Source organism: Pleurodeles waltl, chromosome 1_2 (assembly GCF_031143425.1).
Source record: "Pleurodeles waltl isolate 20211129_DDA chromosome 1_2, aPleWal1.hap1.20221129, whole genome shotgun sequence".
Taxonomy (NCBI): domain Eukaryota; kingdom Metazoa; phylum Chordata; class Amphibia; order Caudata; family Salamandridae; genus Pleurodeles; species Pleurodeles waltl.
The window spans coordinates 1,122,167,926-1,122,195,747 of NC_090437.1; the positions used below are offsets into that span (position 1 = coordinate 1,122,167,926).

General features: G+C 45.1%; 1 protein-coding gene across 4 annotated transcripts in view; it reads left to right on the forward strand.

The window, feature by feature from the left end:
- Positions 1-27,822, forward strand: part of LDB2 (LIM domain binding 2) — a 1,065,253-nt gene that overhangs the window by 458,664 nt on the left and 578,767 nt on the right. The gene's annotated exons all lie outside the window — the stretch shown is intronic.

Here is a 27,822-nt window from a genome sequence, read left to right on the forward strand (position 1 = left end):
GTTTCCACCCTCCTGCCTAGCAGGAAATAGGCTACAGCATTGTCTCTGGTTCGTAATTGAGCCAGCGGCAATGCTGTAGCCCGCAGGGTGCACCAGCACCCTCGCAATGTTCACTGTCTGCAGTTCACTGTCAGAGGACTTCTGTTTTCCATTAGATTTCAGGTTCACTCAAACATATAAAAAGGATTGTCTACCTTAACACATCAGGTAAGAAAAATAAAATGTTGCAGTGTAATGTGGTGGAGCATTTCTTTAAAAGGAAAACAATGAACACTTAATCCAGACTGCATTTGCACTTATAAAGAGAATATGATAAAAATGTTTTGGCAAATGTAAAGCCAATGTTAAAGGAAGTATGGTTTGTTATGTTATTTGTAATGTGAAGAAAATATATTAAATGAAATATGTTATGTAATAGTATTGTACCGTGTCATTGTAAAAATTGTGTATGTGTTTTGGGATATGAGGATATGTGTATGTTTCGGAGGTGGTGTTCCCAGATTTTCCTCTTTTTTTCGACCAGCATATTTTAACTCTGGGTAAAGAAAAATTGCTAAACAGTCCCCAGTGTGTACGCTCTGCCTCTGGTAACAGGCACATAAGCTGACTAATCCCAATCGGCTTCTCTACTTTTTAGGCAAGCGCACAGTACAATGGTGAAGCAATAGCACTGGTGGAATAAAAGTTATGCATCACCTGTGGATGCTGTGTAGATTTACAGCACCACATGAGTGACTTTTAATGTGTGTCAATGAGATAGTCATTGCAGCGATGCACTGCTGTGAACAAACTGCTGTGAACAAAGCACATATATGTCAAAGAAACCCTGTTTCTGACTTGTATAAAAGCCTGAGTTTATTTTAATTAGTATGTCCTTGTTGTGGAAGGATATAAAAGCTCATGTTTTCACCGCACTGGCTGTGATAGTCTTTTTAAATAAATGAATGAATAAATAAATGTTACATTTCGAAAGGACAGTGTGTTCCGCTAGGGGTGTCTTGATGCTATTACACGCTAGAAAGCACACCAGATAGAGAGGAATATTAGCCTACTTTGAAAATAATATAGCCTTGATAAAATTACAAAAACAGAGAAGTTGGACTTTGTGAATAGGTTTAGAAGGAGAGTATTCCAAAAATTGGGGCCCAGAGTAAGAAAAGGCAGCTTCACTATAAACCTGTCTGATACAGACTCATTTTCAGGACTATTAGTGTATAGACCTCCTGGCTCACATACCAGGTTCGCTGAAGTCCTACCAGAGATTGTATCATTATTGGCTATGGGAATAACATACTTTACCCTTCTAGGGGATTTCAACATACACTTTGATGAAACCCATAACTCTATGGTTGCTAACATCCTCAGTTACTTAGATAGTCTTCTGCTCACTGAAAGAGTAAGAGGCCTGCCTCATGAAAAAGGACATCTTCTAAATCCATTGTTTAGCAATGACACCAACATAAAAACCTCGACCAGTGGCCCGGACAGATCATGCTTTGATCAATTTGGAGGGTAGGCCACCTACTCAAAACAATGAGAGCACCACAATTATGGGACTCAAATGGTCTAAATTGAATAGCACCACATGATTGAACTCCCTTGCTTTCTCTACATCCTGAGGTAGCTAACTCGCTAATATAAGATTGGATTAGGGCTTTTATTGACAAAACAACCCTGGTTCCTCTCATGAAGAGTGGAAAGAAAAAGAGAAATCTTCCTCATGGTTTACGTCCCATTTGGTTTAAAAAAGGATGTTAATTCCTTGAACAAAAATGAGGAAAAATTATTAAGAAAATCATAAACTCACCTGCAGGGCTGCTGTCAGACACTACCACCTGGAAATTAAAAAGGCTGTGTTAAAACTATGAAATCAATGGTAGAGAATGAAGTCGTAATCCCCAGGGTAGCGCTGCTTGCAGTGTTGCCCTGGCAGATAAGGACCGCCACGACCACCAGACCGCCAGGACGACTAATCCTAGGACTGCTGGCAGTTCGTCCGTGGCATGACTGCTGCGGTCATAATGTGGCGTTCAGACCACCACATTTGGCGGCGGTCCATAGGCCACTGCAACTCTGGAGGTCAAGTGACTGACTCGTAATGACCACCAAAGTGCCTGGTATTTACAGCAATCTACAACAGTTCAAAAAGGCTCTGTCCATCATGTTGAATAATCAAGTGGTGCACATGGCAAGGGCAATCATTTTAGAATTCCCCCCGCTTACAATGGAAGCACTATCAGGTCTAGTTGGCAAAGTCAAATCAGGAACCCTGCTAGATTCTGCACCACCTCACATTCTGCAACAAGGAACCCTTGAAATCTCCCTCATCATACTAGACCTCCTTAATCTGTCCCTTTCCACAAAGGAAGTTCTCTGTGCTTGGAAACATGCAGTAGTTAAGTCTCTACTAAAAAAAAAAAAAAAAAGTTGTCCCCCTATGTCCAGGGAATTACAAACCTATATCCTTACTACAGTTTAGGAAGGTCTTAGAACATACTAACCAATTCCTTTTTCTATATTTGGAGGAAAACCCATTTCTCAACCCCACAGAGACAGGCTTCCACCCACAACATAGTACAGAAACCGCTTTACTAGCAGTCACAGAAGAATTGCAATTTCTCATAAACAAAGGTGGGGCTGCAGCTATCATTCTCCTCGACCTGAGTGCAGATTTTGATACTGTTGACCATGGGACGCTGATGCTGAGGATGAATGAAGTAGAATAAAAAAGGGAGCGCTGGCATGGCTATCCTCACTTCTGAAAGAAAGGTCCTGCGTCCACTGGCAGATATAGTGAGGGAATTTAGAATGCTGATTATTTCATACGCTGGCGACACCCAACTGGTGGTCTCCCTTTCTCCTGGAACAGGCTCACAACAACAACTGGCCCCGTGCCTGGAAAAGGTGGCATGTTGGATGACAAACTGTTCACTCAAGCTGAATGGAGATAAAACAGAGTTGATGATTTTAGGAAACAAACTGGCATTGGATGGCCTGAGTGCCTGGGAATCACACCTCCCCCTACCTCCCCCATCAAGAGCCTGGGCATGTGGCTGGATAGCTCTCCATCTATGGAGAACCAGGTAAAAAAAATAGCAGCCTCATGTTCCGGCTTGATTAGAACCTTACGAAAAATTCTAGATCTCTCATGCCCTCTTCTAGGAGGTTAGTGGTCCAGGTGCTTATTCTTTCCCGCCTGGATAACGGGAGCTCCTTGTATTTGGGCTCATCCAAATATATCATTGAGACTTTAGGAAGTCCAAAACAAGGTGACAAGGATCATCTTCAAGGTCCCAAAGCACTCCTCTGTGAAAAATTCCACTGGCTTCCTGTAGCAGAAAGGATCAAAGTTAAGGCACTCTTTCTGGCACACAGTGGTATCAACCTGAAAGGGCCCCCTCTGATCAAGAACTTCATGGCTTCTTACACCTCCACCAGAAACTTAAGATCCTCAAAGCACAACAATTAAAGGTGCCCTGAATTCAAAGGGCCAGATGGTAGGGTAAATCCTTCTCTCATCTGACTCCGGAGCTGTGGAATTCAATGCCTCAGGAGCTGAGAAATGAAAATGTATGAGCTAAAGTTCAGAAAAATTCCAAAGTCCTGGCTATATCCCCATTAATTGAGCCAGGGCCAGTTTCTTCATGCGCAGGCCCATTTGCACTCACTTAGTATTGTGAAGCCTTCGGGTAGCTATGTGCTTCATAAATTCGCATCGCATCACATGAGCGCCACATTGTGCTTAGCCAACTGCAAGAGATTCAAACATGAGGATCACAAATTGCAAAAAGGCAGATGTCAAGAAATTACTTTTTGGTTGTATTTAGGGCAAAGGCCATATGACAGATGCATAAGGCTTTAAAAGTGATATGTTTGATGACAGGAAACCAGTGAAGACTCTGGTGTAAATGTAATACCAAAGTGTGGCAATGACGGTTTAGAAAAAGATTTGATGCAGCATTTTCAGCTATTTATTAGTGGGGGATGATTTCTCTCCATGATAAATAAGTAGTAAAATTCATACCTCTGGTTCCCTCATTCTAATGTTACTAATTTAGCACCCTTTTATGTTTTCCATTTTAATTCTTTCTACTAAATTGACTTGGGGATTTTATATGGTTGTTCATGCTTTAATTCTTCTTAATCCATATTTCTCTGTGCAAAGCATGCTGATTTGTATAATAGTTACCAAGGATTAAGAAAGTGTTGAAGCTTAACATTTCTCATTGAAACTGTTTTACCTGGCGAGATACAAGATTACTAACTTGTTGGGAGCTTGCCCCATAATTAATGATCAGGAGTCACACAGGATAATTTATTTCTCTTGGTGTACATAGCCCTGCATTATTCTATAAGAAGAGTACACTCGCAATCAATGGTTGGCAGTATTTCCTGAATGGGCTGGGTGTAGTCTGCATCCTGCTCAGGGAGCTTTGCAGGATTTTGCAGATTACATGTGGGTGGAAGGAGATGTGGAAGGAGATATGGGACCTGATTCACATGATTGTTTGTTATTCACAAGGGGAGTTACGAGTAGTATCTTTACGAGTGTTTAGTCTCTGCACATAGAAAGATAGGTCTTACTCTTGCACCCAGACAAATACCACATATTTGATTTACAAAGATAAGTCACACTTTTATGTAAGTTTGCGATTGTTTGGTATTTACTAAGGGATGTACGAGTAGTATCCTTACAGGTGCAGAGTCTCCACACATAAAAAGGTCTAACTTTTTATGTGTGGATGCTCCACACTCATAAGGATACTCCTCACATAAAAAAAACTCAGAAATATACTACTTGTAAATCCCTTTGTGAATACCAAATAATAGTAAACTTACACAAAAGTGTAAGATTACCAAACATGCCTTTAAGTGACTGAAACAGAAAGGCAGAACATTAGCTATCCCTGTTCCCAAATACTACGATGCTTTCAATCTCAACTAAGGGCAATATCTGATCATCCCCACTTCAGAAAACTCCTGAAGACAGAATTATTCAAGACTTTAAGTTTGAATAGCTTTATTGACTATTAATCAAACAGTTACAGCAACAAGTTCAGTTCTATAAAAACAAGTAAGATAAAGACTTGAATTAGAATGTACATCTTAAAGTAACTTTTCATCTGCAAACTAATGTTATATGCTAAAATAAATAAAGCTCATGTAAGTATTTTATTTGGGTAAAGTGAAATAAAATTAATATACATGAGCAAAGCAATTTTGCATTTTATATTTACAATAATAGTAGCCAGAAACCAAAAGAGGCAGAGAGGACCAGGGAGAAGAGAAAGAAAAATAAGGAAAGAAAGGCAAAAGAGGGACATGTGCTCATCAAAGAATTATACAAGAGCAAAGTCAGCTGTTAAGTCAGGGAAGAAGATAACCCTATTTTCATTAGCATACAATGTTTGCAGGTGTACTCATCAAGGAGGTTTCTGGATCTAAGAATTAATATTTGCTTTGGTAGTAAGTTTAGATAAATACAGACTCAAGGGTAGCCACTGTATTAAATAGCGAGCTGAACCAAAGCAAGATTTTTTCTGCCTAATCATCTATGATTATGATACATATATTCAACCAAGATAGACCCTAACATTTTCCAATTAGCTGTTGTGACTTTTAAAGCAATGGCATATAACAGCCACCAGTTTACCTTCCATGTAACAAACATACCATGCATCATGTGTGCCACCCAACAAAATGTGTAGAAAGGGAATTATTCCCAAACTACATTGTTTTAGAGCCTTATTATGAGGCTGGTGGTCTCAAGACAGTCAGCCTCACGGTGGCAGTCTGAATGCTGCGGCTGTGGTGGTCCAACTGTAACATTACGAGTTAGACAACGGACCCTCCTAAATACCACCGTCTGCACCAGGATCACAGATCTCGATGGGGTGACGATGGTCTTGGTTGTAGTCAGCCATAACGGCTCTGAACTCAGCACCGCCAGGCTGATTACAATCTTGTTCTCACCCAGCCTTTTCATGGCGGGGACCCTGCCATGAAAAGGTTGGGTGAGAACAAGTGCTGGGGACTACCGGGGGGCGCCCTGTCCACCACTGTTGGAATGGGCACTGTCTGCTTTGCTGGATCGCCCCCCTGTTCAACGGCATTGGACTCGACTCCGACCACCAGACTCATAATGAGGACCTTAGTCCCAAGACCTGATTTAAAAATATAATGACTGTGTAGAGCTTGTAGCACTGAAACAGTTTTTGTTCACATTTTATTCCACGCATATTTTGAAAAAGTGCACTCCAGATTATCTCATTGTATTTCAACTTTTGTTTTAATCTTAAGAAGATTTAGGCAGTTTTTATATAAAGGATACATTGACATCTAATGTGTATATCACCATGACATTGGGTATATTTATTATGTCAGTATTTGTATTTAAAAAACATTTTTTATGAATAATAAGTTTCCTGTAACAGTCCCCAAAGATATCTTGTGTGTTATATTCTAGCTTTAGGTCTTGGAATGACATCATTGTATTCCCGGGACTTAAATTCAACACTTAAGCCCTGATCACGTATTCCCGGGACTTAAATTCAACACTTAGGCCCTCATCACGAGTTTGGCAGTCCGAGTACCACCATGGCAACAGTAGCGGTCGCACTGCCCCCAGGCCGGCTGTGCAGACCACCAAATTATGACCATGGCGGTCATCCCAATGGAACACAGGCAATACACGGGCAGTACCGCCAGTGTAGACAGGCTGCTACAGACAGCGGTAGGCAGCTCCACGCCAGCGGGGAGCATGTTCCCGCTGAGCTTATTTCGAGGTTGCACACTGCCAGGATTTCCGGGGCGATCGCACCACCTCCAAATCCCTGGTGGAAACAAGCTCAATAAAAGGAGACACTTGCCTTCGGGAACACAGACACGTCTGGAGCCACCATGGAAGCAGAACTTGAAGTTTTCCCACTGCTGATGGTCCTGCGTCTCCAGAACCAGCGACAACAAAAATAACAACAACTGTAAGTAGACCCACCTAGCGTATACTGGCTGGAAAGGTGTTAGAACACACTCACACACAACATACACATTAGGGACGGCTACCAACAGCCACCAATACATGCAGCCACACACCCATTTCAAGGCACACACACCTACACACAGACATGCACACACAAAACACACACACGCACACAAACAATACACATACCACAGCCAAAACACATGTGCCATACACACCCCACCCCACACACACATCCCCGCCACAGGCTAACACACATGTCGCACCATCACCAACTCACACAACATCACAATCACAACTACACAAATGTGTTGCAACCCATATAACTGCACACAACAAATGACAACACTCACTGACAACAACACACAAAGTCTACTCACAACCAATCAACAACACTCACCCATATAACGTACCAAATGTCATACCACCCCCACACAACATACAACCCATATGACACAGCCATCACCACACACACAGACACACACACAACAACCACACAATGGCACACAACACCACCACTACACATCACACTATGTACAATGCACAACTCTGCAACACTCATGCATGGAGGTAGACAATCATATCACAGACACAAAACACACCAATAGCAGCGGGACCAATGGCAGGGCCATACAAACACACGGCTCCCAGGCACAACAGCTAGCACAACCAACACACACAACTCTCACATACACAAACCAAATCCCACAAACACAACACATCCATGTCAAAGGAAAGGCAGGGCAAGTATGCTGCCATCCATACCAACAGAAGGTTGGACCAGATGTATTATGAGAAGTGCAGAATTGCAAACAAACTATTTACAAAATTGGGCCATTGGCCAGTCCATAGTCAATTGTGCCCATGGCACATATTGCACAACACAGTGCCCCATCTTGACTCCTAACTGCAAAATGACCTCCACAGTATAGGGGCATTAATGGGTTAGACAGGCACCTCTGTGATGTTTGGGGGTTGGTGGTGGTGAGGGTTTGGGCTTGGGAGGTGGGTCCTTGGGTTTGTGTCTGTTTTGGGGAGGGGGTTCATTGGGTTTGGGTGTGGGCCCTTGGGTTTGGGTTTGGTAGGAGGGTCCTTAGCTTTAGCCTTGGGAGGGGAGACCCTGGGTGGGGGGCCGACCTCTTAGCATGGGGGAAGGGCATGGGCAATACCAGGGGTGACAGATAAGGACTGAGATCTAGAAGGTCTGGAATTGGGGAATGACACAGGGCGCTTGGGGGGGACCATGGGGTGGAGAGGGGTGGGGAGCAGGGAAAACTCGTAAAGGATACATTTCTTAGGTGCATGCGTGGATTGAATTTGTTGCTGGGTGTCTCTTGGGTGGGTGAGTGCGGGCGTTTAGGTGTCTTGGGAGGGGCAGCGGGGGAGCTGCTGGGAGACGCCAACCTGGATGGGTGACTGTCTGTTGAGGTGGTGTCTGCAGGTATGGTACATGTGCTGCATGTGGGGGTGTCTGTGGTGAGTGCACATGTGGTGAATGGGGTGGATGTATGTGGGTCTGTTATTGTGCTGACTGTGGGTATGATGGGAGATGTTGCTGGATCAGGGGGTGTTGATGTCATGCCAGCAGGTGTGAGTGGTGCATTGTCTGTCATGGAGGGAGAGGTGAGGGAGTCAGTGCAGGGAGTGGATATTGTGTGTGCAGGTGGGTGTTGTCTGTGTGCATGCTGGTGGTAAATCTTGTGGTGGCTGGGTTTGTCACTGCAAACTGTGTCTGTTGAGGTGGATGAATGCCTGTGTGAATGTGTGCTCTGGATTGGTGTGGGGAGAGGGATTTGGGAATGGGAAGAGGTAGGTGGAGGGGGGACGGAAGACAAAGTGACACTGGCTGCTATCAGTGAGGAGGCCACAGCCTGAAAGGGTCTCTGCAGGCCAGCAAGGGCACTGTGAATGCCTTCCAAGAATGCATTGCTCTGTTGGACTTGAGCTGCCAGTCCCGGGATGGCATTCATGATGGTGGACTGACCCACAGAGATGGACCTCACTAGGTCAATAGCCTCCTCACTGAGGGCAGCAGGGCTGACTGAGACAGAGGCAGAGGTGCCTGCGGTGAAGGAGACACCCACCCTCCTGGGTGAGCAGGCACGGACAACTGGGTGGGGAGATACATGGAGGGCGGTGCTAGTAAGGGGGGTGGTGGACAATGATGTTGCTGGGCTGGTCCCAGATGGGTCCACCAGGGACTGTCCATCGGAGGAGGAATCTGAAGATGATGTGGTCAATCCTGTGTCCCCCAATGCATTTCCCTCGCACTCTGTCCCACTAGGTCCCTCGGCCTCACTGGTATGGGTCCTGTGGGCTGCTGCTTCCCTATTCATCTGTGCCCCTTCTCCTCCACCTGATGATGCTGATGCACACAAAGAGAGAGAAAGAGAGGCAGGGAGAGAGAGAATGATGGGGTGGATAAGGGTCAGTACATACCTCCCATATACACATATCAACATATACATCTCTGACATAACACATCCTGGAAGGCCATGCCATTACAATTGCACTCCAAGTCTGCTACTATCTATTGGCCAAGGCAAGCTGTATTGGTAATTGAACAACAGATGTGCACACAAGTTGACATAGTGACATGATGAAGGCTGTGACTCTGCATAGCAGCATTGTAATTACCAGGGCTATGTCATACATGACATGTAAACACAATGGTGACACATCAGGGACCTCCCAGGTGACTTACCACATCTAGTACCATCCCTTTGTTGAAATGGCAAGTCCAGACAATGATGGGTTAAAAAACAGATACCGATCTGCAATCTGCCCTCATTGATTCACATGTAGCAGTATCCCATTGTTGTTACCCTGCACATTTCCTATACTCTGAAGTTCACATATGACTGCATAGTCAGCTATATAGGCAATAGCCCTGTCCCATTGAGGCCCTACATGTGGTGAACTGTGATGGCAGCAACACAATCAGACAATGGCAGCTGCAGTACAATATCCAGATTGTTTCAGTTATTGCAGAAGACAACTATCGATGGTATTGCACTTACACCTCTGATACAATGATGCAGATGGATGGAGCTGGTCAGACATTATGCTTAGGGTGTCCAAACCCACTCAATCATGGTAAATCTGAATAGTTCATCCACTGACAGCATAGCATTGTCACACATCAACGATAGTGAACCTGCAGGTTGACTGATACCCATTGTTGAATTGGATATACCATTGATCACAAGTACACCTTGCCACCAGTAAGCCAATTAATCCCAACCAAGGCATGTCTTGTGTGAAGTAACAGTCGGTACTTACCCCCTTGTGGCTGCTGTGCTGACCTCAAATGCCCATCCACCTCAGAGTAGGCCACCGCCAAAATGCGGGCCATTAGGGGGCTCAGGGTCCCACAGACACCCCTCCCTCATTGGGAGGACATCCCCAGCTGGGCCTCCGCGGTCTTCCAGGCCCAGTGTCCCAGGTCCTCCCACCATTTGAGACAATGAGTGCTCCGCCAGATATGGACCCCAGGGTATGCACTTGCTTGGCGATGGCATGCCAAATCCTCTTCTTCTGATGGGCACTGACCTGCATGGGTGACACAGACAGAAGGAGAAAGCCATGTAGAGTAGCACCACAGCAACAACATTGGACTACACACATCAGACACACTACATGCCCACACAAACCTATTGTCACGGTACAGGCGCATGTACTCCATGCACCCTGCGTGCATCCACTCCCTGTCTGGTGTGTCAATGCCCTTCACCCTCACACACCCCACATCGCACAGGGAAATGGCATTGGGCTCACCTGCTCTCTTGTTCCCCATACAGCTGTTCATGCAGGGATATGACCCCGTCCACAAGCTTCTCCAACTCCTCCTGGGTGAAGGCTGGGGCCCTATCACCTGCAGGACGTCACTCCCAGAGACAGAACACAGCAGCTTACGTCGTGGAGGTCTTGCTTGCTGGAGTGTCAGGAGTCAAGTGAGCTAGGCGGCAGGAAATGGTGGTCACGGCCACTGCGTACAGGACCGTCAACGCCAGCGGTGATCATCATTGGCCCCAGTCTCCAATAGGCAGCAGTGTTATTCAATGAGGAGTTGTACAGCATTTGCGACCGCCATCACGACATGCGCCGGCGGGATTAGGTCACTTCCATCTGTCCAGTGCACGCAGGACAGGCGGCTGCATTTTAGGCACATTTAATATATTGTAATGGAAAAATAAGTGTGTCACGCTACACAGATGTTCAGTATACTGTGTAAGCCTATGTTCTGCTATCATGGCTGGGCCCATACATGTGCCATTCAGGCCACAGTGGTGTTCGATAGGCAGATGTCAATTCCAGTGCATATCCAACGACTTGGTGCCTCATAAGCGGTGTCACCATATAGGGCACTGGCATTAGTACATAAATGGTCCATGCTGGGGCAATATGCAGCTTAAACATGGAACATTATACATGTTAAGTGTGTGACATGCTGTTGGTCAGGGCCTGCAATGGGCAGCAAGGATGGTTTACATGGCCAATATGGTATGGGGCAACTGTTTGGGCATGTCTACAGTGTTTGTTGTGTGCAACTAGGAAAGAGTCAGCTAGCATGTGAAGAGTGCCCATCAAATTGTACATTCTCTCCTCAGTATCCTAGATACCCTGTAGTGGGGAGAATGAGACATACACCAGTGTACCGCCTCCTAGTAGACCTTGCTACCCTGGAGGAGAGACACATCATCCAGACCTATCGTCTGAATCGTCAGACCATAATGGATCTATGTACCCAGTTGGAGACAGTTCTATTGCCTGCCATACGTAATCCCTATGCCATCCCTCCCACAGTACAGGGTTTTGTCTTTGCTACACTTCCTTGCCTCAGGCTCGTTCAGAATTTATCCATGTTCAGTCTTGTTTTGAAAGATGTACTGTCTGCTTTACTGACACACCTGGACAACTATATCAGGTTCCCCAATGTGTGGATTTGCTTACTGTTAAGGCTGACTTCTATCATATTGGATGCATCCCTCATGTGATAGGGGCCATAGATGGGGCCCACATTGCTTTGGTCCGTCCCAGGGCCAATGAATAAGTCTATAGGAACAGGAAAAACTACTACCCCATCAATGTACAGTTGGTGTGTCTTGTAGACCAGTTCATCTCCCAAGTGACGCCCAAGTTTCCAGGATCTGTGCATGACTACTTCATTCTGAGGTACAACAATGTCCCCCACATGATGGCACAACTACAGAGAGAGAGGGTTTGGCTCATTGGTATGTATGCATGAGGATGTGTGTCACTGTAATGTCAACTGTCATCCCATTCAGCCCTGTGCCTCTACCGGTATTGTGACAGGTCCTACCTATGTGCAGGTGGCTCTGGCTATCCTAACCTTCCCTGGCTGCTTCCACCAGTGAGGTACCCTACCATGGATGACAAACACAGTTTCAATGAGGTCCACGGCAGGACAGGGCATGTTATTGAAATGAATTTTGGCCTACTGAAGGCCAGATTCAGGTGCCTCCACGTCTCTGGAGGTGCCCTCCTCTACACTCGACAAAAGGTATGTCAGTTCATAGTTGCCTGCTGCATGCTACACAATCTAGCCCTGAGACATCAGATTCCATTACTGGATGATTAGAAGGAGGCAGCTGGGCCAGTGGCTGATGATGGTGACATGCAAAGTGAAAAGGAGGCTGGTGAGGAAGGTGCAGCTGCTTATAGGACTGAGCTGATCAGTCATTACTTTCAGTAACAAACAGGTATGTTGTTTGTGCATTGTCAGGTATTTTATTTCCAAATTGCCTTCTGACAGTGCTTCTCCTAGTCAGGTACATCAGTGGAGATGTTCAGTGTACCTATCCCTCGGTGTGACGTGGTGGGAGACAGATTGCCCATCAGGAGCTGTGTTAATGATGTCATCTCTCTGACATCTGTTGGCAATGCAGGTTGCTAGGCAGACATTTTGTATCTTCAGGCATATGGTGTGTCATGTGCCATGTGTCCTGCAATATCCTGTGCAGATGTTTTTCCAAATATAGATTGTGTAGTGTGTACCACTCCCCATCCTAAGTGTTGGCTGTGGCATTCATGGATACTGACATTTTCTTACAGTAGTGAGTACAGTTTTTACCCCATGTCAGCTGTGAGCTACTGCGTATTAGTTATGTGATTCCTGAGAATGTGTATGTGGCATTGTCTCCTGTTTTCCCCTGTGTTGTTGCCAATCTACACTGGGCTTGACAACAATGAACTGCATATGTGATGCGACTGCCACCATGCCTACTATCCTGATGTGAGTCCCTGTCTTGGTCTATTTGCAGGTTCGATTTGTGGATCTACTATGGTGTGTGGCTGGACTGGTGACTCCCTTGCAACTGGATTTTGGAACATGCCTGTTGTACTGTGTCACATGCAGGAAAAGCCGCCCTCTGCTGTCCATGTAACAGACTTTTGGTGAAGGAGAATAAACATACATTACATTTTGGTATTGATACATGCGTACATGTTACAATAAAGACACAAATGTAGTTCCTGTGTTCCATGGTGTTTATTGTGCACAATGTGTCAAACAGTTTATGAGTGAGGTCATTGTTGTGGTAATCACCAGAGTAGGTGGCCTAGCTATAGGTAATACAGGTCCAGTATCCAAGGGCCATGTGAAAATAGAGACATGACATTGAACAGCCAATAGGGTGTCTCAGTGGCACACAAGTGAGAATGTTCAGGAGAAGATCACTTCCTTGCAGTGTGTTTGGTCTTGGCATGTGCTCCTGCAGGATGTCTGGATGGATGACTACATTTGCGGGGCATTCCTCAGCTACAGGGGGAGGGGTGCCAGTAGCCTGTGGTTCCTCTGGCAGGGCCTCCGTTCCACTAGCTGAGGCTGGTGTGTGAGGCTGATGTTGATGGCTCTGTTGGTACCTGGCTAGTGGAAGGGGCCTGCTGGTGGGTGAAGGAGGCACGCAGGATGGTGGTGAGCTCCTTGAGCACCCCTGCAATGGAAGGCATGGTGGCATTGTGTGCCTGCCTAGTGGTATTGCCTCTGCAGCCTTTGGTTTTCCTCCAGAATGGTGAGTATTTGGCACATCTTGCCCTGGGATTGATGGTATGCTCCCAGGGCCTGGCAGATGGTTTCCTGGCCAGTCAGATCCCTTGAGGGCCCCATCCCCTGGCCCACAGTTGCCCTCCCATGGCTCCTGGCCCCCTGTGCCTGTGCCCCTGACACAGTGTGCCTGCTCCCACTTATACCAGGGCCTTCATTGTCTTGGGTGTCAGGGGTGGACTCAGGTCCCTGTCCTTTGTGGCACACTATTGATTGACCAATCCTTGGGACACAGGTTTGGGGGGGTGGGTTTGGCTGTGATGTTGATGCCACAGGTTGGGGGGTTGGATATAGGGTGAGGCTGGGAGTGGAGGACTGATCAGGTGTCCCAGATGGACCAGGTAAGTCATCAATATCCAAACATCCTGAGGCATTGTCCTCATGGGGCCTTCATCCTGGGGAAGGCTGTCTGTCTCTGGCATCCTCTCCATGCTGGCAGTGGCAGGGGTACCTGTGAATGAAGTGGGAGAGTGTCACATGGTGGAGGTGTGAATGTTAGTCTCTTTGTCTGATGCATACCGTGGCTTGACTTGATCCCAGTTATGGCAATGGCAGATGCAGCACTGTAGACATTGTTTGTGGGTACTGGATAGTGAAATGGATACTATGTTCCATTGAGGGTTGATGAATGAGGATTGCTGTCATTGCCATGTATAGGTCCTCAATCGTAGCATCCTGTTGGTGTTGCAGGTGCCATAGTTGTACATGCAGGTTTTGCACTGTGACATGGACATATCAGCTTTTTATGTGGATGCGCAGGTGCATTATGGGAGTTGAAGTGATGGATATTGGCAGTGCTATCCGTGCACTGGGCAGGGACTGTCCGTGCATTGTGACTGGGTGGTGGTGTGCATGCAGGGGAGGGGCTTTAAGTGATTGTGTGGGAGGAATAGTGGAAGATAGGGTCACTTGGGGGGTGATAGGGTGATGGGGTAGCATGCAGGACCAGATGAATTAGTGATAGGGAAGTGTTACTGACTTACCAGAGTCCAGTCCTCTGGGTATACCAGTCAGGCCCTCAGGATGCAGGATGTCCAAGACCTTCTCCTCCCACGATGCGAACTCTGTGGTAGGAGGTGGGGGCCAACTGCCAGTCTTCATCACAGCAATTTGGTGCCTTGATGCCATGGAATGCACCTTCCCCCATAGGTCATTCCACCTCTTCCGGATGTCCTCCCTTGTGGATGGATGGTTGCCCACTGAGTTGATCCTGTCGACGATTCTCTGACATAACTCAATTTTCCTGGATATGGGTGTTTGCTGGACCTGTGCTCCAAGCAGTTATGGCTCTACCCTGACGATTTCATTGACCATGACCCACAACTCATCGTTTGTGAAGTGTGGATGTTTTGGACGGGACATGGTGGTTGTATTGTGTGGGGGTGGTGTGCAAGGGTGCTGGTGGGTGCTTGGTGGTGTGGGGGTGCTTGGTTGTGTTTGCTGGTTGTTGGTGGTGTTTGTGTGCTGTGATGATGTGTATATGGTATCAGTGGTGCAGTTGTGTGCGGTGTGTTGAGTGTTGTGTGTGATAGTGCGTATGGTGTACAAGTGCAGTGTCTTTATTTTGGGTGATCCTCGCTGTCAGTGATTGTGATTTTCGTTTCAAAGGATTGTGGGTTGTGTGGGGCTGTGTTTTATAGTGGTGTGTGTAAGTGTGTCTGATGTGTGTCAATCAGTTTTTATAAAGCACAACTACCCTCCTGTGAGGATCTCAAGGCAATGTCAGGTGTTCAGTATTCAATTTATCCAATGTGGTGCTGTGTTCTGGTGGAGGTGTGTTTTTGAACATGGCGGTTCGCACCACCAATGGTTTTCCGCCGTGCTGATTTGTGGGTCATAATCTGGATGGCGGAATGTGATCGGCGTGGTGGTGCTGGAACCTCCTCTCTCCCGCCCTCAGTCCTGGTGGTCTCGGATTTGTGGCTGTATTTTGGCAGTGTTCAGTGCGTGACTAGTAATGCAGCTGTCAGATTACCGCCTCCATTGCGTCTTTGGTGGCTGCCACTGCCGCGGTCTTCGGTACAGACCGTCAAACTCGTAATGAGGACGTTAATGTATTCATTTTGCTCTCCAAATATAGGGTGGTATTTATTGTAGTAGTTCTGACATATCACCTATCACTAAAAAGCAAAAGTGTCAATTAATAGGAGAAAGTAATGATCTAGGTATTTGTGGTATGCACACAATTTATTTGAAAGAGAAGAAACAAATCTATATTGTTTTACATTTTCCATGTCCCAGCCTAACCCTTTATAGTTCCTGAGAAAATGTTCCAAATTCACCTTAATTGGAAAGAAGAAAATCGGAAACATTTACACCACATTTACCTCAATCTTTGACTTCAACAGCTTGAGTCACTCCAAAAAAAAGATCCTTGTTTGTAATTCCATATTAATTTGGATACGATTTACCCTATCTTTTTGAAATGGGGATTATAATTGGTAACATAGAAATGGGAAATTAATAACTGGAAAAAATATAATTTTGATGGTGGTGAGTTTTCCCAAACCAAGATAAAAATAAAGTGGACCACACATGGGCTACAGTCTTTTTTTTAACACATCTTTATTCTTTATTCTTTAGACTAGGTCAAATACAAACATTCCCTTAGAATTATTTAGCAAGTAAGCAGAATCAGTGTGCCTACCATAGATGGGGTAAACAATTTATTTCTATAACTTTATTATACAGCAAGTTATGATGCAATATATATTAATTTTAGTATGTGATTCTTCCCGCCAAGAGGTTCCAATATAATCATGGCAATTATTTTCAAAGCAAAGGTGGAAAATGAAAGAAATTCTACACAAAACAAAAGTACATCTGAAAGTCAGCTAAGCAAGAAATCTCATGACAGTTATCGAGCTCTAAAGAGTTTCAATTTAAAAATGGTTTACAATCATTCTTGCTCATGTTAATAAACAGTGAAAGCAGCTCATATCACTAGAGTGCTATTGGATGTTTCCAAAAGCCTCCATATTTATATCCGCATAATGCAGATCTTGCAAGGTCATTAAATTTAGACTCAACTCTATCCTTTTTAATGCATGTGAACAAACTCAAAATACATCTTTCAAATGTAGCCAAATTTGTTCTTCAGATTACTTGATAGAACACATTGGTAATGTCCATATAAAAGGGCTGGAACTGAGGACAACTCCATATCGTGGGCATAAAGTCAGCATATTCATTATGACATTTGGGACAGAATGCCATCCTGCTGCTGTCCATGTTATTTTAAGTGGTTTTAAATACGCTCTGTGTATTATATGGAATTGTATAAGTTTAAACCATGCATTGTGGGAGATCTTACAGTGATATTGCAGCAGTCTCTCCCATTTTTGTCTTTAAATACTTGGCCTATGTCACCCTCCCACTTGTCTTTTAGTGGCTGCAGTGAAACTGACATATGTGCTACCATAGCCTCTTAGAGCCAACTTTTACTCATGGTATGTAGTACATGCAAAAGTGCGTGTACAGGTGGTTCAACACATTTTATTTCACAGTGAGCCCAGACAACTTCCACCAATCTGGTGTTCAATAAAAATTGACCCATCTGAAGGTCCACATCTGATTGTAATGATTGGAAATGTGAGAGTTCCTCAAGTGGAAACATAGGGGCATATGGCTTAGTCAAGCATGACAACTGAAGGGCACATTACTGGTAAGCCCATGCAATTAGGGGAAGTCTGTAGTAGTCATTTGAGAGTCTTTTTCATGGAATAAGATGGTTTGAAATCTGCCCTCCTGCCATTGCACTGCCAAAAAACATGTATAGAGCAAGTTGCATGCCACTAACCAACAGGACACTCATTGCAACTTAAGACTCACACATAACAAGTGCTCCTGTCCCGAAGGACGCAGCTGACAAAATGTGGATTACCTTGTGGCATAGAATAGACATGGCCGGTTTAATCTTCATGCACCTCTTTGGTGCTCCCCCTGTTTCCTTACTAGTGTTTCACTATAACCACTGTTTGGTCTGGGAGAAAGCAGGAGTATGAACAGTAGGAGATATCTATGTTGAGGTTCAACTGCATTCCTTTGAGGATTTGCAGCAGAAATATGGGTTACCCAACTATAGTTTTTTAAATATCTGCAAATTCCATAAACTCAACAAAAGCATTGTCTCACTAAATCAGAGTGGCATAGTACAGAGCCCGAAGCCTTGGTCAGTGGCAAAATCAGAAATTTATATAGCCTATTGATCAATCTTGATTTAGATTATATAAATAGCCACCTTGAGTAATGAGCGAGTAGGTTGAACACCACTCCTGCTAATATCCTTTTTTGGCTATGTTTGAGGTTGAGCAGGGAGACTCTGTTATGTGCTAAGCTGAGAATCCAACATTAGAAGACACTGTTTAATCAATACTACACATCTCAAAAGTTGTGCAGCGGAGGAAAATGGTCTTACTAGCTATCATCGATGTGGATAATGTACTGCGCATCCAGACCATATATTCCGTATTTGTGTAAAGCTGTCTCCACTCAGGAATGCAATAGCTGAGTACTTGACTTTGATTTTAAATTCTGAGATTCGTATTACAACCCAGATGATGCTTTTAGGGATAGCTCTCCAATACATGAAGGATAAACACAAACTATATCCTATGTTTGTTGTAGTGGTGGCAGTTTGCATTTGTATCACAGGTGCTTGGCAGAATCAGGAACCCCCTTCCTTTTACCAATGGCTGTCTAGACTACTGTTGATGTATCTTCTGTACAACAATCTATATAAATGTAAAGGCAGGAGGACTAGGAGCAGTCATCTGGTCGCCGGTGATTAATTGGATAGGTACACTGTGACATTTTTTTCTTTTAAGAGGAAGACTCAAGGGCTGCCTTTCCTCAAGCCAGGGACTCGTGGCTGAGAAGTAACAGCTAATTCTTCAGGGCTTCTCACGTTATTTCTGCCTTTTACTGTTTGTGTATATGTTAGTTTTCTCCATAATAGATGGCAACATAGATGTGCATTCTGGACACATTGGAATTATGTACATATATTCTATGGAGCCAGTCTCTCATCTCTGATGAAATTGTGAGGTATGATTACGGGGGTGAATTATGAATTATGGAGCTATGTAAGGACTTAAATTGGATGTGTATCCTTTTTTGTGTAAGTGTTTAAGATTTGTAATTTTTTCTTGCTTTTGTTCTTTTTTCTCTCTACTTAAATAAAAAAAAATCAATAATGACATGGCAGTTTGGCCAAATTGGTCAGCTCTTTCTGTCTTTTACTGGATTATTTAGGCCCTTGACATTCAATGTAACTGTACTTTGTCTGTTCTTATGTAGCTATAAATCTGGAAGACTACAGTCAATGGCATTTATATGTTTGACATGAAGATAGTAAATATGAGGACAGTAAAAAAGGATAACATACTAAGTAGAAGAAAGAAAGACAAATATATGGCATCCCATGTTATTAATGGCAGTAGAATGTTATGAGGCCATAAAGGCCTTCATCAATTGAAATACAAAAAATGTTCGAGAAAGAGTAGTGCAGACCCAAACGGGAAATTTAAACACAGTTCTTTTTTTATAAATAATCGACATATATATTTGAAGAATCAATCCTAAAATGTAAAATAAATATAAAATATAGTAACTTTAACTCAGCCTTTTCAGTTTATAGATGTACCTTTCACACCTTCTTACATAACTACTATGGTTAATATCTAATAAATGGGTAAATGTACCCATTATATAATAGAAAAAAATTTGAAAAGAGGACCAAGATAACTAACACATTTAACACATTGTCCAAGGTACCGCCAGCATTTTGGATATCCTAACAACATTGGAAACAGACTATGAATATGATCACAAAGGCAGATGAACTGCAAAACAAAAGACAATCATATTACCACTGAAAAGTAATGGTAAATCACTATTAATGGTGGGGGCAAATACGCTGAAACCTTTAAAAATTATGAAGTTCTGTCAACTTTTATCTGTTTTTCCTTGCGTATAGACATATTTTTTTTCATTATTGCAGGATCTTCAAATATGCATGTTTTGTCCTTGTAAGTGACTTTGAATCATTAAACCAAAACACCTCTGGCATTAATTGAGGACAATGTTGGTCATGGAGCGAAGAACTCTGTTTAGTGAAGCACCTCTGTAAAAACAAATGAAGTCCTTAAGATTGGAAAATAACATTTGCTTCCTCTCCTTTGTGGCTGGAAATCCCTTCATCTTGTTGTGGAGTCCTCTTAGTGATGCTTGTGGGCTCATTATATTAGCAACTGCGCCTGCTGCTTGTTCCCTTTAGCTTAGTAATGTTTTATTTTATTTCATTTTATTCTTTTAGTATCAGCCATATTTGTGGTGATGTTTTATTTTTGTTTAACTTGCTTTCTCTCACCTAGGCAAGTATTTACTTGTTTTAGCACAACATTCTTTCACTATGTGCTTTCTTCAGGGCTGCAAGGATGCAGGATTGTCACCAAAAGTGGTACACTGTGTCCCTAACATTCCAGAAAGATACATATTTTTACGTGGGAAAATTTTTCTCTGAATATCAGCTGTTTTATTATAAAAGAACTACTCTGTCCCATGCATGCTAAAGGGAGGTTCCAGCCAGATGACCACGGCTGCATGCTGTCTGACTTCGTTACAGCTGCTTGCTGAGATTGGCTTTTCCCTGGGCTACATGGGGATGGTGTCTCAATAGACAACAGGCTTCTCCAATATTGTCATAGTCAGGTGTGTGGGGAATCCTGAAGGGTGGATTAGGGCTTATCCTGCTGTGCTCTAACATAGCGTAGGTATGAATCACACGTCTTGCATAGTGACAATTAGGTGGGACTTTTCGTGTGTTTCACTTTTCTTGTCACCATTTTGCTTCTAGTATGTTTCAACATTCTAAATATTGCATTTCATGTTATTTTATCTGTTAGAAATTGGGGTCTTTGGTTGGCAGTCAGGTTACCCCCCGTCCAAGCAAGGACACTCACTCTAGTCAGGGTAAAAAGAATCACCCTCAGCTAACCCCCACTCACCCCCTTGGTAGCTTGGCACGAGCAGTAGCCTTAACTTCAGAGTGCTAGGTGTAAAGTTTTGTACCAACACACACAGTAACTTAGTGAAAATACTACAAAATGACACAACACAGGTTTAGAAAAATAGGAAATATGTATCTAAACAAGACCAAAACGACAAAAATCCACAATACACAAGTCAAGTTATCACAAAAAATGCAAAAAGAGTCTTCATTTAATTTTAAACACACACTAACGCTGTTAGCGTGAAAATGTACCTTGGGTGCATCAAAAATAACCCAGCCTGTGCGTCAAAAAGGGCTTGCGATCCGTCAATTTCACTCACGAGCAAGACCTAGCGTCGTTTCTCGTTTAGTCGGGTTAGCGTGCGTCGTTTATTCTCTCCGCAGGAGAACGATGCATCGATTCAGTCAGCACTCTCGGGTCGGGCAGGCCTTGCGTTGTTTTTATATGCCCAGCAGTACTTGCATCGGAAATCCAGCCTCACGATGATCCGAAAACCACACAACGAGGGTTGCGATCTCACCAGCCTCTGTCAGTGATGCTGTGCATCATTTCTCCAGCCCGGGCGTCGATCTTTGGGTTGCGTTGCGGGCGAGTGTTGATTTTCAGCTGCAAAGCCGGCGGGACGTCGATTTTTCAGCCGCAGATTGGAGTTGCTTTGATCTTTTCCCCGCACGGCGGTCAGTGTGTGGATTTCTTCCTCTTAGGCTGCCAGCTTCTCCTTTCAGGGTCCCAGGAACTGGTTGGGCACCACTTGGCATAGTAGGAGTCTCTCCAGAGACTCCAGGTGCGGGCAGAGAGAAGTCTTTGCTGTCCCTGAGACTTCAAACATCGGGACGCATGCTCTAAATCAAGCCCTTGGAGATCTTCACAAGATGGAAGGCACACAAAGTCCAGTCTTTGCCCTCTTACTCTGGCAGAAGCAACAACTGCAGGATAGCTCCACAAAGCACAGTCACAGGCAGAGCAGCTCTTCTTCCTGAGCTCTTCAGTTCTTCTCCAGGCAGAGGTTCCTGTTGGTTTTCCAGATGTGTTCTAAAGTCTGTGGTTTTGGGTGCCCTTCTTATACCCATTTTCTCCTTTGAAGTAGGCCTACTTCAAGGCAAAGTCTCTCTTGATTGTGAAATCCTGCCTTGCCCAGGCCAGGCCCCAGACACTCACCCGGGGGTTGGAGACTGCATTGTGTGAGGGCAGGCACAGCCCTTTCAGGTGTGAGTAACCACACCTCCCCTACCTCCTAGCACAGATGGCTCATCAGGAAATGCAGACTACACCCCAGCTCCCTTTGTGTCACTGTCTAGTGAGAGATGAACCAGCCCAACTGTCAAACTGACCCAGACAGGGAATCCACAACACAAACAGGCAGAGTCACAGAAATGGTATATGCAAGAAAATGCTCACTTTCTAAAAGTGGCATTTTCAAACCCACAATCTTAAAATCAACTTTACCAAAAGATGTATTTTTAAATTGTGAGCCTCATGTTAACCTATGAGGGGGACAGGCCTTGCAACAGTGAAAAATGAATTTAGCAATATTTCACTGTTAGGACATATAAAACACATTACTATATGTCCTACCTTAACCATACACTGCCCCCTGCCCTTGGGACTACCTAGGGCCTACCTTAGGGGGGCCTTACATGTAAGAAAAGAGAAGGTTTATGCCTGGCAAGTAGGTACACATTTTCCAAGTCGAATTTACAGTTAAACTGCACACACAGACACTGCAGTGGCAGGTCTGAGACATCATTACAGAGCAACTTAGGTGGGTGGCCTAACCAGTGCTGCAGGACCACTAGCAGCATTTGGTTTACAGGCCCTGGGCACCTCTAATGCACTTTACCTGGGACTTACTAGTAAATCAAATATGCCAATCATGGATAAACCAATTACATATACATGTTGTACAGGAGCACTTTAGCACTGGTTAGCAGTGGTAAAGTGACCAGAGTAACAAAAACAGCAACAGCAGAGTCCAGAACACATCAACAACCTGGGAAACAGGCAAAAAGTTAAGGGAGACCACGCCAAGGATGAAAAGTCTAGCATTATATAAGACACAGCTGATTCAATCTATCATATTGAACCATTCCCTGCTTCTGTTTGTCTTCGTATGCGTGAAACGAATGTAAGTGAGAGAAAAGGATGAGATCTGATCCACCACAATTTCCATGAGAAGCCATAATGTCATGCGTCCGGTTGCCACAAACCATCCCTACTCTTGGGTGGAGTTGAGGTGCTGCTAGCTGGCCGGAAATGGGTTAGGCAGACAGTTGTCACATGGAGTGGGATTCAACTCAGATCCTCACAATTCAACTATTGCTCCCACCTGTTGGACTTTTTTTCATTATACAGCGTCATCCCCAGTCTTTTTGCCTCCTTCCTCCTGGTGTTTCTGACCTCTCGATGTTGGCTCTAGGACTGAGCACTTTATCACTGCTGACCAGTGCTAAAGTGCAGGTGCTCACCCATCTAAAGTTGGTATGATTGGCTTATACCTAATTGGCATATTTAATTTACCTATAAGTCCCTTGTGCAGTGGAATCTCTATTCCCAGGGCCTGTAAATTAAATACTACTAGTAGGCCTGCAGTGCTGCTTGCACCACCCACTGAAGTAGACTTTCAAACCTGTCTCAGGCCTGCTAGTGCAGGGTCTGTGTGCGCAGTTTTCTGCCACAGGGACCTGGCATCTAAATTTACTTGCCAGGCACAGAACTCCCCTTTTACTACATGTAAGTCACCCCTAAGGTACGCCCTAGCTAGCCCTATGGGCAGGGTGCCATGTATGTAGAAAGGCAGGACATGTGCCAGGTTGTGTGGCCTGTCCTGGTAGTGACGAACAGCCTAACTTGGTGTCTCACTGCTGTGAGTGCTGCCTTCTCATAGTATTGCATTAGAAATGCCATGCCTTATGTGTTAGAGGTATTGTCTGATTTATGAGGGGTAGCCTAGGCGTGTTTGGTATGGTTGTGATGGTGATAATAAATACTGCTTACTGGTGTGGGTGTATTTTTTATTACTATCACAGAAATGCCACTTCTAGAAAGTGCGCATTTATCTGTGCTTATGACTCTGATGTTTTGCAGCTTGACTCCAATCATGTCTGGGCAGAGTGACAGTTGGGGCTTTGTGCATACTTTTCAGACAGCCTGAACACAGGGAGGGTAGAGGTGTCACAGAGGTGCATCAGCATACTGAATAGTCTTCCTGGGCTGAGAGAAGGGAGAGGTGGGGCACACCTACATTTGTAAAGGCTGTGCCCTGGCCTCACACAATAGGGTCGTTCACCCCGCACTGATGTTTGGAGCCTGTGCTAAAGGAGAGAGGGGGCACTCCCAGAACCAGTTGTAACTGGCTGGAACCTTCTCTCACTACCATTGCAAAACATTGTAAGTACTGTGTACAGGGGAATTTTCCCCACAATTTGAACATTCTTGAACATTCTTGTGACTTGAAACTGTACACTGGACGCTGCTGAATGAACTCACCAGGAAACCACCTTGGACTGCTGCTGCTGTACTGACCTGTGACCTGCCTGGTCACTAGGAGGAACTGCCACCATCTGCAAACCCTTGTGCTGGCCTGTAGCTGGGTCCACCAGCCCTGTGCTGCTTCTTGCTCTCACTGTTCCCAGGGGCAGGGTGCCGTGGCTCCTGACCCATGTAATTACCTAAGAGCGCAAGGTGTGCTCCAACTTCATTAAATGCTAAGGGCAGCACTTTGGAAAGTGCTTTGCCCGACCATTGGCCCCCCTCGTGCTTTTTGAAGCACTTTTCTGCCAGAAGGAAATCACCGCCACAGCCAGGTCGAAGTAAAGATTTTGAGCGCTTTTTAAAGCGCACCTCGTGTTGCCCAGAAACATCACCGCTGCAGCCGGCCCTTTAAATTACTCAAGCGCATCAGAGCGCGCTGTGTTTTGAGCCCCAGGGCACTCGAGACGGTAGAGAGGAGCGGGCGCGCTCTTCTCAGTGCACCCGGGGACCCGACAACTTGAGTAGTGCCCTGGGTTACACGTCAGCTCCCCTGTTGTCAAGTGGATCACAGCACCCGGGAGGCACAGGATCGGCTCCGGAGAGGAGCCCAGCATGTGGAGAAGAGGCCCGGACTCTCCCTGCTTTCCACTGGCAGCCGCACTGGGGACGAGGGCGGCTGCCTTCAGCATCGCAGAGCCCAGGGACGGAAAGGGAGTGCCTTTCCCCCGGTCTCTGCACTAGGAGCAGGACGCTCCTTTTTCTCTTTCTTAAAAGAAACAGCCATTGTACAAACCGGGAAGGGAGACCTCAACGGAGGCCCCCTTCCTCTTGCCCTAATTGTTGTTGGGCCTCGCCTGGCCCCCACCCTGAGGACAGGGTGTGAGGAGGTGTGCCCCCATCCAAATTGCGGGCCCCTGGAGGGGCCCGTTTCCTACAAGGAGAGGGTGCTGAACGCCACTCTCCCCTAGGAGCACGGCGTGGCCCCCTTAGAGGGCGCAGGAGCACCCTCATGCTCTTCTAGGCACAGGGAGTGCCTCTTCACCAGGAAATAAGGTACTTTCTAGGAATATTATGGCTCAGTAAGCCAAGTATGGACCTAGGAGAATTCATATGTTTTACCTGCTTTTCCTGCCACTACATATACGTGCTAATGTTCCTTTTATGGACATGATTTGCTGATATGTATTTTTATTATTTGCCATATGTTTTCTAATGTTCCTACTATGGGCATTTTATGATATGCTTATGACAAGTGCCTTGGTGTAATAACGTGTTTCCTGACTACTGCTTATGTTGCAGAATACTGAGTAACCTGTGTGTTATATGTGACTACTGCTAGTTTGTAGAGTAACTAATGTGTACAGTTCTGACAACTGCTAAGGTAGCAGGATAGTAGTGATATGTGATGTTGGGTCTAATAATTGCGTTGTGTAGAATACAGTATATTTTCATAGAATCTGGTGTTGTGTTTCCTTTGTGGTGGGGATAGTGCGTTTTGTGTGTTGTGCAAACGCTTTACACATTGCCTCTGGGATAGGCCTGACCGCTCGTGCCAAGCTACCAAGGGGGTGAGCAGGGGTTATCTTGGAAGTGTAACTCCCTTGCCCTGACTAAAGTGGATGGGTTCTGCCTGGCTGAGGTGCATACCCTGGCCAACCAGAAACCCCATTTCTAACACCACCCAAATCCAGCAGCCTCATTGGTACAATGAGAGCCAACACAACTATCTTATCTATAAATTGACGGAAGAAAAATATTATATCTCTAGAATCGGAGTTTCCACAGGATCAGAACTTCCTATGACCTGTGTGTTGTACCCTATGTACATTAAAATAAAATAAACTGACAAGCCAACGGTTTTTGGAATATTTGTTTCAAGAATATGGTAGGTGTTAAAAATGGGGTCTCTGGTTGGCAGTCAGTTTGCACTCTGTCCAAGCAGGGGCCCTCACTCTAGCCAGGGTAAGAGCGTTACACTCCTAAGACAACTCCTGCTTACCCCCTTGGTAGCTTGGCACAAGCAGTCAGGCTTATCTCAAAGGCAATGTGTAAAGTATTCGTACCAACACACACAGTAATACAGTAAAACCACTACACAATGTACACCACACCAGTTTAGAACAATAGGCAGTATTTATCTAAATCAAACAAGACCTAGAAGACAAATATCCAACATACACAAGTAAAGGTATGAATTTTTAAAATAATAGATTATTACTCTATAGAAAACAATGGAAATGTTGTTGCTACAAAAAGTACCCGGTTTGCATAAAAAATAAAGCCACAAGGGCGAGCGTGGGTCGAGAAAGTCAGCGATGCATCGTTTTTCTCTCTCGCAAGGGAGCGATGCATCGATTTCCGGATGGGGCAATTCAGGTCTGCGCAGGTTCACATGGATTTTGACGCCCAGCAATGATGCGCACGAAATCCAGCCACACAGTGATGGAAAACCGTGCTGCATGGGGTTTGCATCGTTTTCAGCAGCCGCAAGCTGGTATTGCGTCTTTTCTCCTGCTGCAATGCAGGTGATGCATCGTTTTCCCAGCCGCGATGCAGGTGGTGCATCGATTTCAGCTGCGAGGCAGGTGGCACTTCATTTTAACTGCCGCATTGCAGGTGATGCATCAAATGTTTCCATGCATGGGTTCCTTTGCGATTTCAGTCCTTGTTCCACCACCTTCACCTTTCAAGGGTCCAGGGACTGGATAGGGCACCACTTGGCAGGGCAGGCGTATCAGTAGAGAGTCCAGATGCTGGCAGAGGAAGTCTTTGATGGCCCTGATACTTCAAAACAGGAGGCAAGCTCAGTCCAAGCCCTTGGAGACTCTCCAAGCAGCAATATACCACAATGTCCACTCTTTGTCCTCTTTCAGGCAGAAGTAGCAACTGCAGGCCGACCCAGCAAAGCACAGTCACAGGCAAAGGGGCAGTACTCCTTTTCCAGCTCTTCAGCTCTTCTCCTTGGCAGAGGTTCCTCTTGAATCCAGAAGTACTCTAAAAATCTGGGGTTTTGGGTCCACTACTTAAACCCCTTTCTGCCTTTAAAGTAGGCAAACTTCAAAGGAAAGTCTCTATTGTTCACAGGATCCTGCCTTGCCCAGGCCTGGCCCCAAGGGGTTGTATACTGCATTTTATGAGGGCAGGCCCAGCCCTTTCCGGTGTAAGTGACCACTAACCCATATGGCCCATTAGGATATGCAGGCTACACCCCAGCTCCCTTTGTGTCACTGCCTAGTGGAGATTCACAAACAGCCCATCTGTCAGTCTGACCCAGACAAGGATTACACAAGCAG